This window comes from Aphis gossypii, chromosome 3, assembly GCF_020184175.1.
Source record: "Aphis gossypii isolate Hap1 chromosome 3, ASM2018417v2, whole genome shotgun sequence".
NCBI classification, from domain to species: Eukaryota; Metazoa; Arthropoda; class Insecta; order Hemiptera; family Aphididae; genus Aphis; species Aphis gossypii.
Genome location: NC_065532.1, coordinates 42,204,233 through 42,220,077, shown reverse-complemented (window position 1 = coordinate 42,220,077; position 15,845 = coordinate 42,204,233). Strand labels below are relative to the sequence as shown.

General features: G+C 32.3%; 1 protein-coding gene across 1 annotated transcript in view; it reads right to left on the bottom strand.

The window, feature by feature from the left end:
* LOC114128046 (mushroom body large-type Kenyon cell-specific protein 1-like) overlaps positions 1 to 11,587 on the bottom strand; it is a 111,409-nt gene extending 99,822 nt beyond the window's left edge. The window contains exon 1 of the mRNA XM_050202707.1: positions 11,223 to 11,587. The gene's annotated coding sequence lies outside the window, so the exon portion shown is untranslated. The remainder of the gene's footprint in view (positions 1 to 11,222) is intronic.
* Positions 11,588 to 15,845: the final 4,258 nt, after the last annotated feature.

Here is a 15,845-nt window from a genome sequence, read left to right as displayed (position 1 = left end):
AGAGACAGGTACCTATGTACCTATACAAAAGAAGTATATTATGTTTGCAAAATTGTAAACGAATTCAAGTTAACCTTTTATCTGGTGGACAACCGATATTATCTCAGCGTCGCAGTAGCAGAGCTATATACACTGTATTATATACTATATAGATAATAATATTATTATAATTTATATTGTACAAAGCGAAAGTCAAGGGCGCGTAAAAGAATCGTCGTTCTCCTTTTCCAATCCACAGGCCGTCGTTCTCGTCCCCCCCTTCTGTTTATCATTTTGTCTGTTTTTATTTGCGTCTCGCTCTACGCGCTTATGGAAAACCGTCGATTTTTTTCTGTTTTGTATAACGTATACACTTAATACGTATAGGTAACAAGGTACATCGATATTGATCATATAATGCTTACCTGCACACAATCGTATATTATACTCAACGGTAAAAGGCAATAACGTATAACACGAGTAGGTATATAAGTTTATCTGGTCGGACAGAGTGTGTCAACGCGCGTGGATATAATGCCAATGTATAATATGAAAACCTCAAACCGCAAATTTTTATTGATATTTGATCGATTATAAAAAGTCTGACGTATATTAAAAAAATATATTTATTTTTTTTAATATGCCCGCCTAATCATATATTTAAGCAAATTCACATCCGCAACGAAGTTGCGTGGGGAACAAAAAAAAATTATATTGTAGAGGATTAACACATTGATTTGTCTGTTTTATTCGATCGTATTATAAATTCTAAAGTTTTACCAAAAATAATGTAAACAATAAAAAATAAAAGTCAAAATAAATTTTTCGATCGTTTGATTCGTGGAATACGTAGGTATACTCACTAATATAAAATATGAATTTTTAAAAACAAAATCCCAAACCATTCGAGTAGCTTTGCATTTATATTGCGTACATTTCAGGAAACACTGCCGCAAATCACGTGCACGATTATCACTGCAACGAATTCGATTGTCACCTAATCAATAAATAAATAAACATTAAACGGCTAGAGACCTATCTATAAACACATTGTTATACCTAATAATATTTTTGTTCATTTATGCAATAAAAAAAAAAAATCCTTTTTTGACAAAATTATAATTTTAAAATACACAACATGCAAATGATTGAGGTAGGTATATGTTTATAATAAATATAGTATACTTGTTTTGCGATATAAAAATCAAGGCCCCACCATTACAGTCTGTAATGTGTAGTACACGATATTACTAATAGCGAGTTTTATTACACAATATTATACCTGCCATCGCTATAGGATATATAGTTTAGTGCTTATATATTTTTGAATGACGTCAATATTTTTAATTTTATGTTCCTAAAAAAATATCTTTTAGAATTCCAATGAGTATAGTAAATTAGTTTTATATACTTTAGAGTATTTTAAAACTATGTTCTCTTTAGGAGTATGACATAAAAAATATAGGTACGCTGTTATTTGAAAAGTAAAAACTTACGACACGAGAATGATAAAATTAGTTTTTCGATAAATTGAATTTCTCAAAGATAAAAGTAATTTTCAAAAATGTTAATCACGGTGTATAAAATGTGTCTTTGCAGTTAAAACTTAAGAAAAATCGTCCTGCAGTACACAAACAATGGATTAATTGTCAGAGGAACGTATATAAAAATGGAAGTGTATATTATCATTATAACTTCTTTTTATGATCATTATTGTATTATACACCCGATCGGTCACTTTTCTAGACGTCAGTAGGTTTGGAGCTAATAAAAAAAAACGGTCACACACGCAGTGTGATGGCGCGGTACTTCTTTAGAGCGCGTCGTATGAATAATGAATGGGACCGACGCAGCCGGATATAAGTATATTTTTTTTCGTTTTTATTTTTTTCACAAACCCACTATTATTATTGTTGAACATATACATAATATAAGTACCAGTTGTGTCACGCCTTTCAGAAATTCGTACAACACAATATAATATATATTATATGCGTTTATAAACCCGCTTGCGCACACGATGGAGCTGCAATCAAAGGCTTCAACACGCGCGTAATAATGATGATAATGATAATATTTAACTCGGGTACACAAAACCCATAGGTATATAATACAACTTATATTATATACATGCTATGTTATAATAACATAATGACAGCTGTGCGAATATTATATGTATATAATAGATATACGGCAGTTATATCGTTCGCTAATTGCGGTCGTTTCGTGTTAAATCTCTCGTTGTTTGTCGAAAAAAAAAATTATAATAATACAACAACAATAATACAATATTATAATAATATACAAACCCGCCTACACAGATAACAAAACGTCTAGCTGTAACGGTGTACACGTTTTAACGTACATATATTCTTATATATTATATATGTATATGTCATAACACATGCAGGGTCGTATATTTAGCACCAAATGTTATTGTCTGTATAGGTTTTTGTGCAGGAGTTCTCGTGCCGAGTTATTATATAACATAATACCTGCTGTTTATAATAATTCAAAATTTACCTATAAATCGACCAAAATGGAAAACGATAAAATATTTCTGTTCGTTTTTCGTTCAAACGCGTATGGACGGTTGGCCGATGAGATAACACTACAACTTCGTACTTTTGCTACAGTGGAACCCGTTTCGACGTCGGTCGTCAAGTGTGGAACCGCAGGATCGACACAATCGGCACATTATAAGTCTACCCTCCCCAAAGTCGTGCCGGTGCAATAACTAAAGACGGATAATATAATATACCTACAGCAATTATAACTTTTCAATTGAATGTTTCTATGATGTACATTATATAATATACATTTATTATATTATGTGAAGAGTCAGACGTCGCAGCGGTGCGTAATAGGGATGGGATCAAGCCAAATAACAACCCTTATTTAGCTCCTAGCATAATATTCATTTCTCCTAAACAGTCGGAAAAAAATTGTATCCCATAAAAATGAACTATTATGTTAGGTATATAACTTACACTACATGCATATATCGACTATACTATTATATAGATAGAGATATATCATTATTACAACGATGTTCGACGACTTGGTAAAAAATAGTCCTCGTCTATAATGAAGTCTACAAAATTAAATCATAAAACCTTTCATTAGTTTTGAATAAAAACGTTGTTATATATATTATCATTATATTTTTGGAATAACATTTTCTATGTTATTTTAGCTAAAACCCAATTCTTTTCAAAAACGTTTATACATTTAAACAAAAACAATAAATTTAAGTATAAATGCCTACGTAATTTCGATCTATTAAAGTCATTATAATAAAATCATTCACATATAAAACCCATACCCATAGTAATGATTTACATTTTAATAAATGTCGTATGGTTTCCAATTTATTTTCACGTTATATTTTTATGCTAAAGTATCAGAAAGTTGCGTATAGCGTGATCAGATTACAGGCTAGACATAAAAAAACAACTTTTCTTCATTATTATTTGTCATGCCTAAAAAAAAAGTTACTTTTATAACTAAAATAAAAAAGTCTAGAGCTCTAGGCGCATGCCAGATACGCATATACAGTGTTAATCCTACAACCCTGCAGAAGTAGTGCGGTAGGGTGTAGTAGGTCGTTGTAATATACCATTTATATACGTGTGTATACAGTAAATTTCGATAATTATGATATCGCTTGATTATTATTACGAGTATTATACGCTATTACATCAGCGTTTCTCGACCTGGGGGCGCGCCCCTCCAGGGAGACGTGATAAAATTTCAGGGGAGGTGTGAAAGTTAAAAAAAAAACATTTATATTATAAATTGGACACGATTCAATGGTCAGTCAATGCTGGTAATGAGTAGTGAGCATTATAGCAGTAATGGTCAATTGCAGATGCGGTGAGGGGTAATGACACACTGAGCGTGGTAGTCGGTAAACTGTAGGTATACCTATGCGGTTTTACTATATATGAGACAACGCCGAAAAAGAAAAGTTTTCGGGTGGACTCCGCCGTACGATTGGTCACACGACGATTACGTACAGATCGTTATCATAATAATATTTTCGGCGGGAGAAACTGCCGCGTCTCGCCGCGGATATAAATAACGGCGATATTTTGACGACAACGACACGAGTACGCGGCGAACGCGGCCGCGGTCATTCGCACTCTCGTATCATGATATTATATACTCAATACTGTACGGTAACCGTCGTTTATTTTTTTCCGATTTCGTTTCACGCGACTATTACAATACGCCTAGATTCAAAGCATAATATATAATATTATACGACGAGCACCTCGGCATCTACATAATTTTTTTACCTATACTAAAGCTGTTACAACGTGTTTGCTCACACATTCGGTTATAGGTATAACGTTATGATGATCGTCGAACACTGCATACGCGTACATATACGCGTTGGCGCGCCGGTAAGTATATAATATATTCGCGAGTATACGTCAAACTTATGTATATTATTATAATGTAGCAGGTTTTTTAAAGGTAAAAATGTCATCGCACCGCCGCTCGGATTGACTTCTCGAAATTTTTTTTTTTTTTTTCGTTGTTGTTGTCGCTACACTTTACACGCCGCTTTCATTTAAATCTAAAAACCGGTGTCGCGACCATAAAGCCGTATACAAATTCAAATGTTCAAAACACACGGCTATATTATTATTATGTTTACCAAAGGAGGTGAAAGTTCGATTTTATTCACTGCTCTTCACAAAACGTTATTGTTGTATAAAAGTTTGAACGTTGAACCCGTATATATAGGTAGGTATACGAGTAGTGTATAATATATTATTATACATATTATACACACCTGAGAAATCTACATGTTGTTATTTTTTATTTTTACTCATACATTTGATAAATATTTAAATCAAAAAATTATATATTTTAAGACGTACGACCGCCAACTTCCATGATATTATTATACTATTAATATGTGTTTTTTGCAAGCATTCGGGTACGTGGAAATCAAAAACCAGAAGAAAACGCACTCTTCAGTATGCACACTACCACTTATACTACTGATAAATCGTTTTTATTTATTAGATCGATATTGTAATATTAAAATCGATGATATTTATTGTGCATCTACCCGACTACCTATATATTGTTATTAAATACTAATAATTACTTACAGACATCGGTATCACGCACTTCATGGCACGATGCGATCTATAAGTATAAACTAAAGACAAATCACGGACGGATGGATGTAATAAACAATATCATACTTATATACTGTGTTATAATTTATAATAATAGCGTTTGTTGTGTGGTCCGAGTTCTGTTTAAGCGTAAGTATTATAAGTATACATTTCTCTTTGTTAAAATATCCAAACGTTAAGTCGATTTAAACATACGGAACATTCAATATTGTCGATGAATAGATGATAATATAGGTATACCGATTTGACTTTTGATTTGATTGTTACGCAACTATCACGGCGGTCATCTAGATAACCGTGGTAACTACTACAGGGAGGAGTAACTTTCATGTAGTTTCCACTTTCCAACCGTTGCCTTCTATTATACATTTATAATATTATGTACGTAACGCTCTCGGTGATTATTATTGTGACTCGAAACACTCATTATGTCGATCAATTTGTGAATGTAGTGATTGAAACACTTTACCGTAGAACATTATCCAAAATAAAACATTTTTACAATAACAAACTTCAGTTAATTTAAGTTGATTTACTAAAAAGTGATTAAACACAAAGAAGATGTACACGTTTCAAAAAAAGAAAAACATACAATTTATTAGTATGTCATCATAGAAAATATGTAAAAAATAAAATTGCTTATGTCTTACTTAAATTAAACATTTACCATATTAAATATTAATGTTTGTGGTTAGTTTATGAGTTACCATTTTTTCTACTCTAAATATTATAATAACCAATATAATATTTATAGATGATTCGACGGCATACCGTATGCAGCATGCAGCATAATTTTGTTGAAAATTCTTTTTATTGTGTTTCCTACCACTGCAGAACAATTTGATTTCACTTATTTTGCAGTAGTATATAATCATTGAATGCTTAAATAAGAAAAAAAACTATTGGTATCTCCCTCAATAATTAAATATTAGAAAGTTTTAATTATAGGTCGAGATTTTTGGAAAAAATATAGCATGCAATGAAAATATTAAGAACTGTTTCGCATTAAAAAAAAAACCCCGTGTTACTTAATGCATTTTTAAATTATACATAATTTAAGTACTTCAGAAAACATAAAAACACAAGAGTTTTAGTTGGCTGAAATAATATAATAAGCGTATATAGTTGTTCCGTTTAAGTTAAAAGTATTCGCAATATAAATGTTTTTCACGATCTATAATATGTGTACATTTATTACACTATATAATAGGTATCTATATAGACGCAATATGTTTTCAATTGTTCGCCATTTATTTGCAGTGTTACAGGTGGGTAATGGTAATATAGTTAGCTAAGACGGTAGGTACCTTACAATTTGTCCGCCGTAAAAGTGCCGGTCGTGATTTACGACGACTCGAATTTTTTATTATTATTCCCTTATAATAATACGAAGCAGAATTTGTCTATTTTTATACACCTATTATAATATTCGACGAATAAAAGTCTAACCGAAAGATTGTACTAGGACTTTGTTGCGCTAGTTGATTTATCGCTCAGGTTTTTTTATGAATTGATAAAAATAACAAATATTGTATACTCATACAATATATTATTTCACTATTAAATTGCGCATTAATTAAACCCCAGGACAGTCGGAAGTATTTAGAAATCTACGATTAATAGCAAAAATTAACTTATAATAATAATTGTAATGTAGTAAATTATTCTATATAATATTTAAAACGTTTCGGTTGCAACTATACGTACAGGGTGTATCACGACAATTATTTTACATATTCAAATACAATTCCAATGTAAAGTCGTCATATCTCCTGCATGATACACCGTGTATATTATATTATATACATTATTATTATTATAAAAGTAGTATAAAACACATTGTTGTAGAACGCGGTAATTTATGGCATGCAGTTCCCTACGTTGCTGGGGTTTCTTCTCCGGTGTGCATCGTGTAATAAATATAAATTGTGAAATAATATTATTATAAAATTATTAAAATTATTATAACACCGTCGTGCCTATATATAATATTATAATATTATAAAATATACGATGATATGCATGATGTTTAATAGTAATAATAATATCATATTCGACCGGGGTTGTGGCTGACATACGTACGTTTAAATCGTTTTACATGGTTCGTCGGTAGAAAAACGAATAAAATATAATACTTCACCGGGACGAAGTAAAAAATATAGGTATAAATCACTGCAGTATACGTCTCGCAGTCGTATGCGCATTTTTAGAAACCGATTCGCGTTGGTTTTCTTACGAAACAATATAATATAACTGTAAATCACGGAAAGCTTCGTTATTATCTCTCGGAACGCGTATAAATAATTTATATATATATTTGTAACTCTATGTGCGTGTGTGCGTGAAAGAGTGCAGTTTTTTATATAAACTAAACTGATGTCCAATAAAGGAATATTAGATCTATACGACATTGAAGATAGACCGCGCACATTCAACACATGGTTCACCCGGACGGCTCGACACTGCGCTATCGTAGTGATTCGGTCTATAATGGCGAAATGAGCATATTTTAGAAAACGTGTTCAATAATTGATTCGTCCGTTGTTTGTGTACTTTTTATTGCCATAGGTGTATATAATATTTAATTTAAGAATATTACACGGCGTTAGATTTCGTATCTCTCTTGACACGATATATATATATATATATACTTTTTAATTGGAATTATCGCGGTAATATATAAAAATATAGTTATGCACATTTTGTGCGGCCAAATGTACTTTCTAGCGAATAAAAAGTACATATAATCGCACACGGGCAGTGTTTGCAGAGGAGTCAATTAGCATGAATTTATTATCACGCGAGTGCAACGACCTCGCTTTGTGGACGTGCAAAAATAAAAATAACTTTTCGTTCAACCAAAATTTATACAATATAAACGTATTATACATACCAACCTATATTGAAAAAAAAACAATTCCTAGTAAATGGCGTGATTATCAACCGCACCCAGTTTACGCCATAGACACGATGATCTGCGCCGGGCGAGGACCGGTGCCCATAGATAAGGGGGACGTCGACCCCCCTCAAAACGTTTTTGTCTAAAAACAACAGCTTCTTTTTATCCACCAATTCGCTATACGTATTATACATAGATTATATTGTTTTTCGATTTTTAAATAATGAATAATTATTAAAACGTATATCTTATTCATAGTACGATTTACTTATTCACTGTACTGTTATTTATCGATACTTTTGTCTACGACAGTATATTTTATGATCTATATACAGTTCTAGCACGACCCCCCCCCTTTTTCGTATTAGCTCATTAAAGTCGCGCCGTGACTCGACGTCTGTACAAAAACCTCATCGTCGGTACATCTGAGACGCGGGTGAACCGGTAAATCGTAATTAATTAATATTATGCATATTATAATCACGCGGTGCAATCGAAACTTTCGGTTTTCACGGTATAAATACGTAGGTTTTTAATATGCAACGTATAGATTCAGACGTTATGTATATAATATATTGATTGATACCACCATTCATTCAAAACGGTCAGCGAGTTCCCCCGTAATAGTATAATATATCTATATATTATGGCGTTTGCGGGCATAACTTATTGGCGAGTATTCCAACGTCGTTTATTTATGTAATAATATTCACAATACATATATATTATATAGAATACGTTGTATGCATAGTATAAAATAGCTAAAATATATTTATTTATACGTTTACACGCATTTGTTTGTATTACACGAGCCTAGACAAAGAAGGAGGCAAGTAGGTCACTCTATACACACATATAATATAATAGTTTCAAGAAACCCACTTTGCGTGATCTAACCGCGGCGGCAGCTGCAGTGTGCTCGCGCGCCAGCGGTTTTGCAGTAGATAATTAGGTACCTAGGTAGATAGGAAGGAAGGTACCTGGGTAATAGGTAAGTACTCATTAATATTTAGACGCTCACTATAAAATAAATACACACACTAATATATAATAATATACAGTAAATCGCTGACGCTGCTGTACACGAACACTCGAGCAACGCCAAAATTTGAAAAATAAATGCGGATATTCGTGTCGAACGTTTTATTTTTCCCGTGGAACATAGCACGAACGAAATGTGTTTTTACAAAACCCTCGAGTCACATTGGCTAAAACGAATATTTTTTCTTCTCCGAGAAAACATTTGTTTAAAATGCGCGTAAGCGCGAACAAAAGGCGTTCCGCCGGAAATACGCGTATATTTCGGGTTTGTCTTTGCTTAAAAATTAAAATCCATTGCAGCCGATAGGTATTGAATAATTATTATTGTCGGGAGCAGTGTGCGGTGTTATAAGGAATATTATTTACTGCTATAATATATTATACTGAGTTACCTAAGCTATCATATTATCGATGAGTGCTGTATTTCGGTACCTTTATACGCATATTATTAATTAACCAAATTCTATTTCCGCAATTGCGTTATCAAATCGTTGTTTGTGTACGTGTACGACATGAAAACAAAAAAATTATGATTATTATTAATGATTACTATCATAGATATATTTTGAAGTGTAAACATAATATACGTATCACGGCGTATAATTTTATTATATTTGTTGAGAATTAATCACGCAGTAAACAAACCGCTGCAGTTGTAGCTCTGTGCCCGTTATATTATTATATTAAATACACATAGGTAGATGCGTAAAACGTGTCGGCCAAAATTCGTTCGTATCGAGTTCGAGTCTTAATAGCGTACGTATATATAGGTACTTATATGCGTCATCGAGTCGTGGTTATCAGATTTGAATTTTATTTCGAGAATAGCAGTCAAAGTTCAACGAACAGCTCATCTCGACTGCCGTGCGAGCGGAACGCGTTACCAATAATAGGTAGCTCTACTGTACATATAAATATTATTATGGGTATTAAGTAAAGGCACCGCTCACGTTATATACACATTTATAACATTATATGTGTACAGCTAGTACATTATACGAATCAGTCAGTTCGTGAGTGTTTTTAACACAATACATATATTATGTGTGTAAAAAAATATCGGCAATAACGTTAAAGTCTGCAGTACAATATTTAATAACGGCGAATCGTTCGTAATAATAATATTGTCGGCGCGACGATGGTCGACGTACCTGTACGGATGTATTACGTATATAAATTTAATGCGAGCGCGTGGATTTAAATTTTAAACCGTCTCGACGACGACCGTATTATGATGTGTACGGAATCGAACGAAATGGAAAAATAAAAAAAAAAAACATAAAACCTATACCATTTTTTTTTTTCATAAAGTACATATTTCATTCTACACACACACACACACACAATCATACAGAACACGCATACATATTATATTACGTGACCCTGTTAGCGAGTGCTAGTTAATTTTTTTTTTTCGAAAACACTGCAACGCTATATGTATATATACACTTGACGTGGATATATATACGTATGTATAGGTATGTATACGTTTCTAGGACTTAAAGCGCACGAAAGTCCTTATTACGACCTATTTTTTAATATACACAAATTAATTCGGCCCGAGGAACCCGGTGTACGTAAAACAAACAGGAAATAAATTGAACAATGTCGAAATCAGCCTAATGTATTCGACCTCAACGTGTTGAAGCGGCGGCAGCGGCGGAAGGGAAGTGTTGGGCGAGTATGGGATACGGCAGAGGGGGAGGGATAGATCGCGATAGATCCGTACTATATATTGCGATTGCGAGTGAATTCGCGAAAATATCATTGATATATGCATGCAAAAATTTTATTGTTTTATACGTATACCTTATATTACCTATACTATATATGTACACAATATATATAAAAGCGAAGCACACATAACCTGACTTAAGGTGTATACTGGTTCGTGTTACGGCCAAAACTTAAAATACCCATTTATAGGTATATTTACATTGTTATATATGTCATACGTATAGGTGACAAACGTTTATTGTTATATTCGTGTGGTGCGCGAATATTGCACGTCATTACAATAATATTGTGTACGAGCAATTTTATCCGTCGACCGGTTCTCGTGTGTCGAATTTGCATTTTGACTCACGATAAGCATATATTTAATTGTAAAAAAATTGGGCAGACCTGTATATTTTATTACTGACCTCGTATATACTGTGACTGTATTCGCTGCCACCACTGCCGCCGCCGTCGCAACGCTCCGCGAATACGTCTTATAATAATAGTCGCGTTGTTATACTCACGACTATGATGTATAATATTATTTATTATTTTGTATTATTGCTTAAAACGGACTTCCGCAAATCGACAAATGCGTTGATAGACGTATTACGATACGGACACGGCGCGGAATTATTATTGTGAGTGCTTCTCAAAATGATGTAGGTACGTGTACAACTGTGCAGCTATAATATCGTATAATATTGCAGTGTTGGTTTGTTTAAACGTATTATTTCGTATTAATATGTTACGACGCCATATTTTATTATTTAAATCGCGTAACTTTATGTAATTTATATATATATATATATATATATAGGCAGGTAAAATTATGGTATTATATCGTTTGAGCGAGTTTTACGCGGCGTGTGCGCCTATAACAATAATCTATATCGAACCAAAGTAACAATATTACTGAACTCGATAAGGACCGCATCGTACAATATTGTTATAGGTAAACACAATCGAAACGAAATTCTAATAATCTGTGACTTATAACTGTATACAATATTATGAGTAGGGATAGGAGAGATGTCGAGACGCGTGAAAAAAATAAATGTATTCATAGCAAAAACAATAATTTACTACAACGATATTGAACTATTAAAAAACCACTGGTCGTTTAATCGTATCGGTTATTTAAAACGACCGTACAAAATAGATATTATATGCGTACATACATTTAGTATATATATATGTAACGAACGGGTAACGAATAAACTTTTTTTATTGTTATGTGGATCCCTCCAACTATAAGATTACTATATAACTTTTAGTATAGCGCTTATACTAATGTTCAATCGATATATCATTATAAACGGTTACATGTAAATATTAAAAAATATCTGCAATGACATTAAAAATAGTACTAAATACTTAAACACACGATCCAATTACAGTGTACACAAAAGTTTTCAAATTGAAAATTCTAATTACGTATTCCAATTTTCAATTACTTTCAATTACAAATTGAATATTAATTGCAGCTATTGCATTATAATTCATTTGCAAAACAATTAAGTATTAAATTATTATAAAACACTGTTAAACCATCGTGTTCAAAATAAAGTAGTGCCAATTAATAATAACAATATACCTATATATATATATATACGTATCTACCACAAAAACAAAAAAATATGTTATTCGCTTAAACAACATAAGTCAACGGTGTAAATATGTACGATTTATAAACAAACGTGAGAACCGACGTGATATTTTATTATAATAAATTTACTACATGGCAGTAGACAATTTATTTACAATAATATTCTCAAATTCTATATAATAAATGTGTTTTCGTCTTGTTTTTCTTCGGTTTTTACTCCTAACCACAAGCGAGGTCTTACGCCCTTAACTTACACCTCTATATAAGGCTCTATCTCCTCACCTCTTCTTCACTATCCCGCAGGTACTTTCGTTCCGTTATCTATTCTGTCCATCCATCTCTTCTTCGGACTTAAAATGTAAATAAAATTGTTTATAAAATGTTTAAACATGAATTTAATTTTAGTACGTTGATTGAATAAATACATAATATTGTTGTTAGACACTTGGACATTATCATACCCACTTACCTACTTATAAATTGTATTATAAATATTTTTTAACCTATTATATGAAAAAATATACGCTTTTATCACTATAAATAATAACATGCAGTTTATTAATATAACATGACAAATGAGATGAATAGTATTATAATTAATCGCAAGATGAAACGATATAAAAAAAAAAAAATCATAATATGACTATTTTTAAATTTAAATTTATTAACTATAAAATATTGCATTTTATACGAAAACTACTTAAACGGTATTTTATAAGATAAGTACATATAATATTAATATAACTAGAACTTTGTTTTGTGGATAATAGACAAGGAGAAACTATAATAAAATATAGGTAATAACGCGATGCGTTAAATATGTATTGACTATATTGCACATTAGACATATGGTATATGTATGTATAACAGTATACGCGCATGTAAACCTATAAGTGTTCAAATTAAATGTCAGTTTAAAAGCTATATACATCATTGCGGTGTTCTATGTCTATACAGCGCACGCATAGAGCTATTTAATTCTATTGGAAAAAAAGCTAGTTTCCTGCAAGGCTGTGGCAGCTAGCTCTTTATTACTACTATTTTTTAATATTATTATTATTTTTTTTATTATTAACAAACACGTTATCCTCAATATTGATAGTAATCGATTTGACATTATAGTCAATTAGGTATATATGAAAAATATTATACATATAGGTACGAAATCGCACACAATCGCGACCTGCTATGCAGCGCACACACACAGAAAATAATGCATCATGCCCACGTACCTCATCGTACAGCGACCATAATATAATATTATACACACACGCGCGTATTAAACATAATAAAATATCCACGACGTTTCACGTGATTATAAAATCGTTTTTCCAGAAAATTAGAAACCACGTCCGATCAAATTTATATTATATTATACTTGCGTCGTATGCACATAATGTATATTATATGCGCGTACACGTATATTGGGTATACTTTATCGAGAGAAAAAAAAGTAAATAACCACGTCCATACATTAAGTTAATGATATAATAATATATATTATATATATTTGAGAATTTAATTTCGACGCCGTGGGTTGATGGAATCCGTATATATGCGATCCCACTCTACGCCGCCACTTTAAATCTGTAAATCACCGAGAGCCGATGTCCAACTCGTCTAACCTATATATAATATAGCTATACATATGCGCATACCTACAACTTATAAGTACATATAATATGTATATACGTATACACGCGTATCGAAAAAAGTTTTAACCTAAGAGTTGTGCACAAACATTACTCGAACCGATGTGCAATAATGTACTCTACACAAGATGAAGTTTCCGTATAAAAAAATGTATATGAATACCGATATATTATAATATACACGCTCACGTTTATAAGCATATTATACAATACCATCCGAGCGATGATGGTTATTGACCCGGTGAGTGGATGTATATATATTATGTTTAAGTGCAGATTATTTTTCGAATGTCAGTTTTTGCAGGTAGGTATACCTATACGAACATGTGCATAATGCAGGAAATTCAGTGCACCGGTGCAGTTATCGTTGCATGTCATTCCTATATAATGTTATATAGGACGAGTTCGCGAAACCATATTATATACCTGCAGTGTTGCACAATAAATATAATATAGGTACTTGTTTTCGATCATTATTGAAAATTCACGGACGACGACGACGACGACGACGACGCGGTCGTTATCGACTGCTGACGCACAACCATACAGCCGCGCCGTGGTTTAAATATAGGTGAAATATCGTATATGCGAATTCCTCCGTCTCGGCCTTCGGCGGAACGATTATATTATTACTTGTATAAATTGGTATTTATAAATTGCCTCGTTTCGGAATAATTTCGTTATTTTTTCCTTGCATTATCCGTAGAATTATCCATTCACTCGCGTGCGCAGCGTGAATTGCACCGATGCACATGCATTTGTCGGAGAAGACTTGCACAGACACAACGCCCGTAAGGACAAGGACTGCGCTGCAGCGTATACATACAAAGAGTAAAAAATACGTTCTTTGTGGAAGAGACCGCCGCCGTGTCGGCGCGTCCAAACCGATTCTATTGCAGTTGACTAATACGATATAATAATAATAATATGTATAAACACGACGCGGTCGAAATAAATACGGATTCACGTCGACGATGAAACGTGAATAAGATTTTTTCGAAATATTATTAACATGATTATTTCCTAATAATGTGCCAAAATTTGGTTATTCGTATATTGCAGTATATATAATTACATCGCACTGCGTTATAAATTATTTTAATAAGTATATTCAAATATGTGGGTGACTGTACATGAATATGAAACAATTAAACTTTAAATTATTGTTTTAAAATGCGACTAAACATTGTTAAAACAAATATTGTACAATACTACATAATATTATTCACCTTAAGGCTTAAATCTAAATTTGCCATATTCTGAAATAAATAAAATATTTTTAAAACATGTGTTCGGTGACGACTTGTGACTAGGAAATAATTGTAGAAAACGTGTATCGCACATTAGCTCGATGACGGAATATCGTTGTGTGTGTGTGTTTTTTTTATTAATTTTATGCAGTATAATATTATATTATTCTATCGCGTGTGAATAATTTTTTACAAATTCAACGGTTTGGTGCAGCACTGTGGCTGCTGAGTGACGGTTCGTAAATATAATATGAACGAAAAATAAAAATCATGATAATTGCATATTTTTTAACACAATATTTAGACCATCATTGGCGTTATTTTATGAATGGTGATACTACTATACAGACATCAGTTGTATATAGTATAATAACTATACACGAAGATGAATTGCAATATAAGCGTAATTGCACGCATCACGCCAATGCGTACGAGGAGAAGATTCACTTTTTTCTCGCAAAATAATCAATTTTTTGACAGTTATTATTATTATATCCGTAATGGAGATATATTGTCGTGTCTATAAAAACGTCGTAT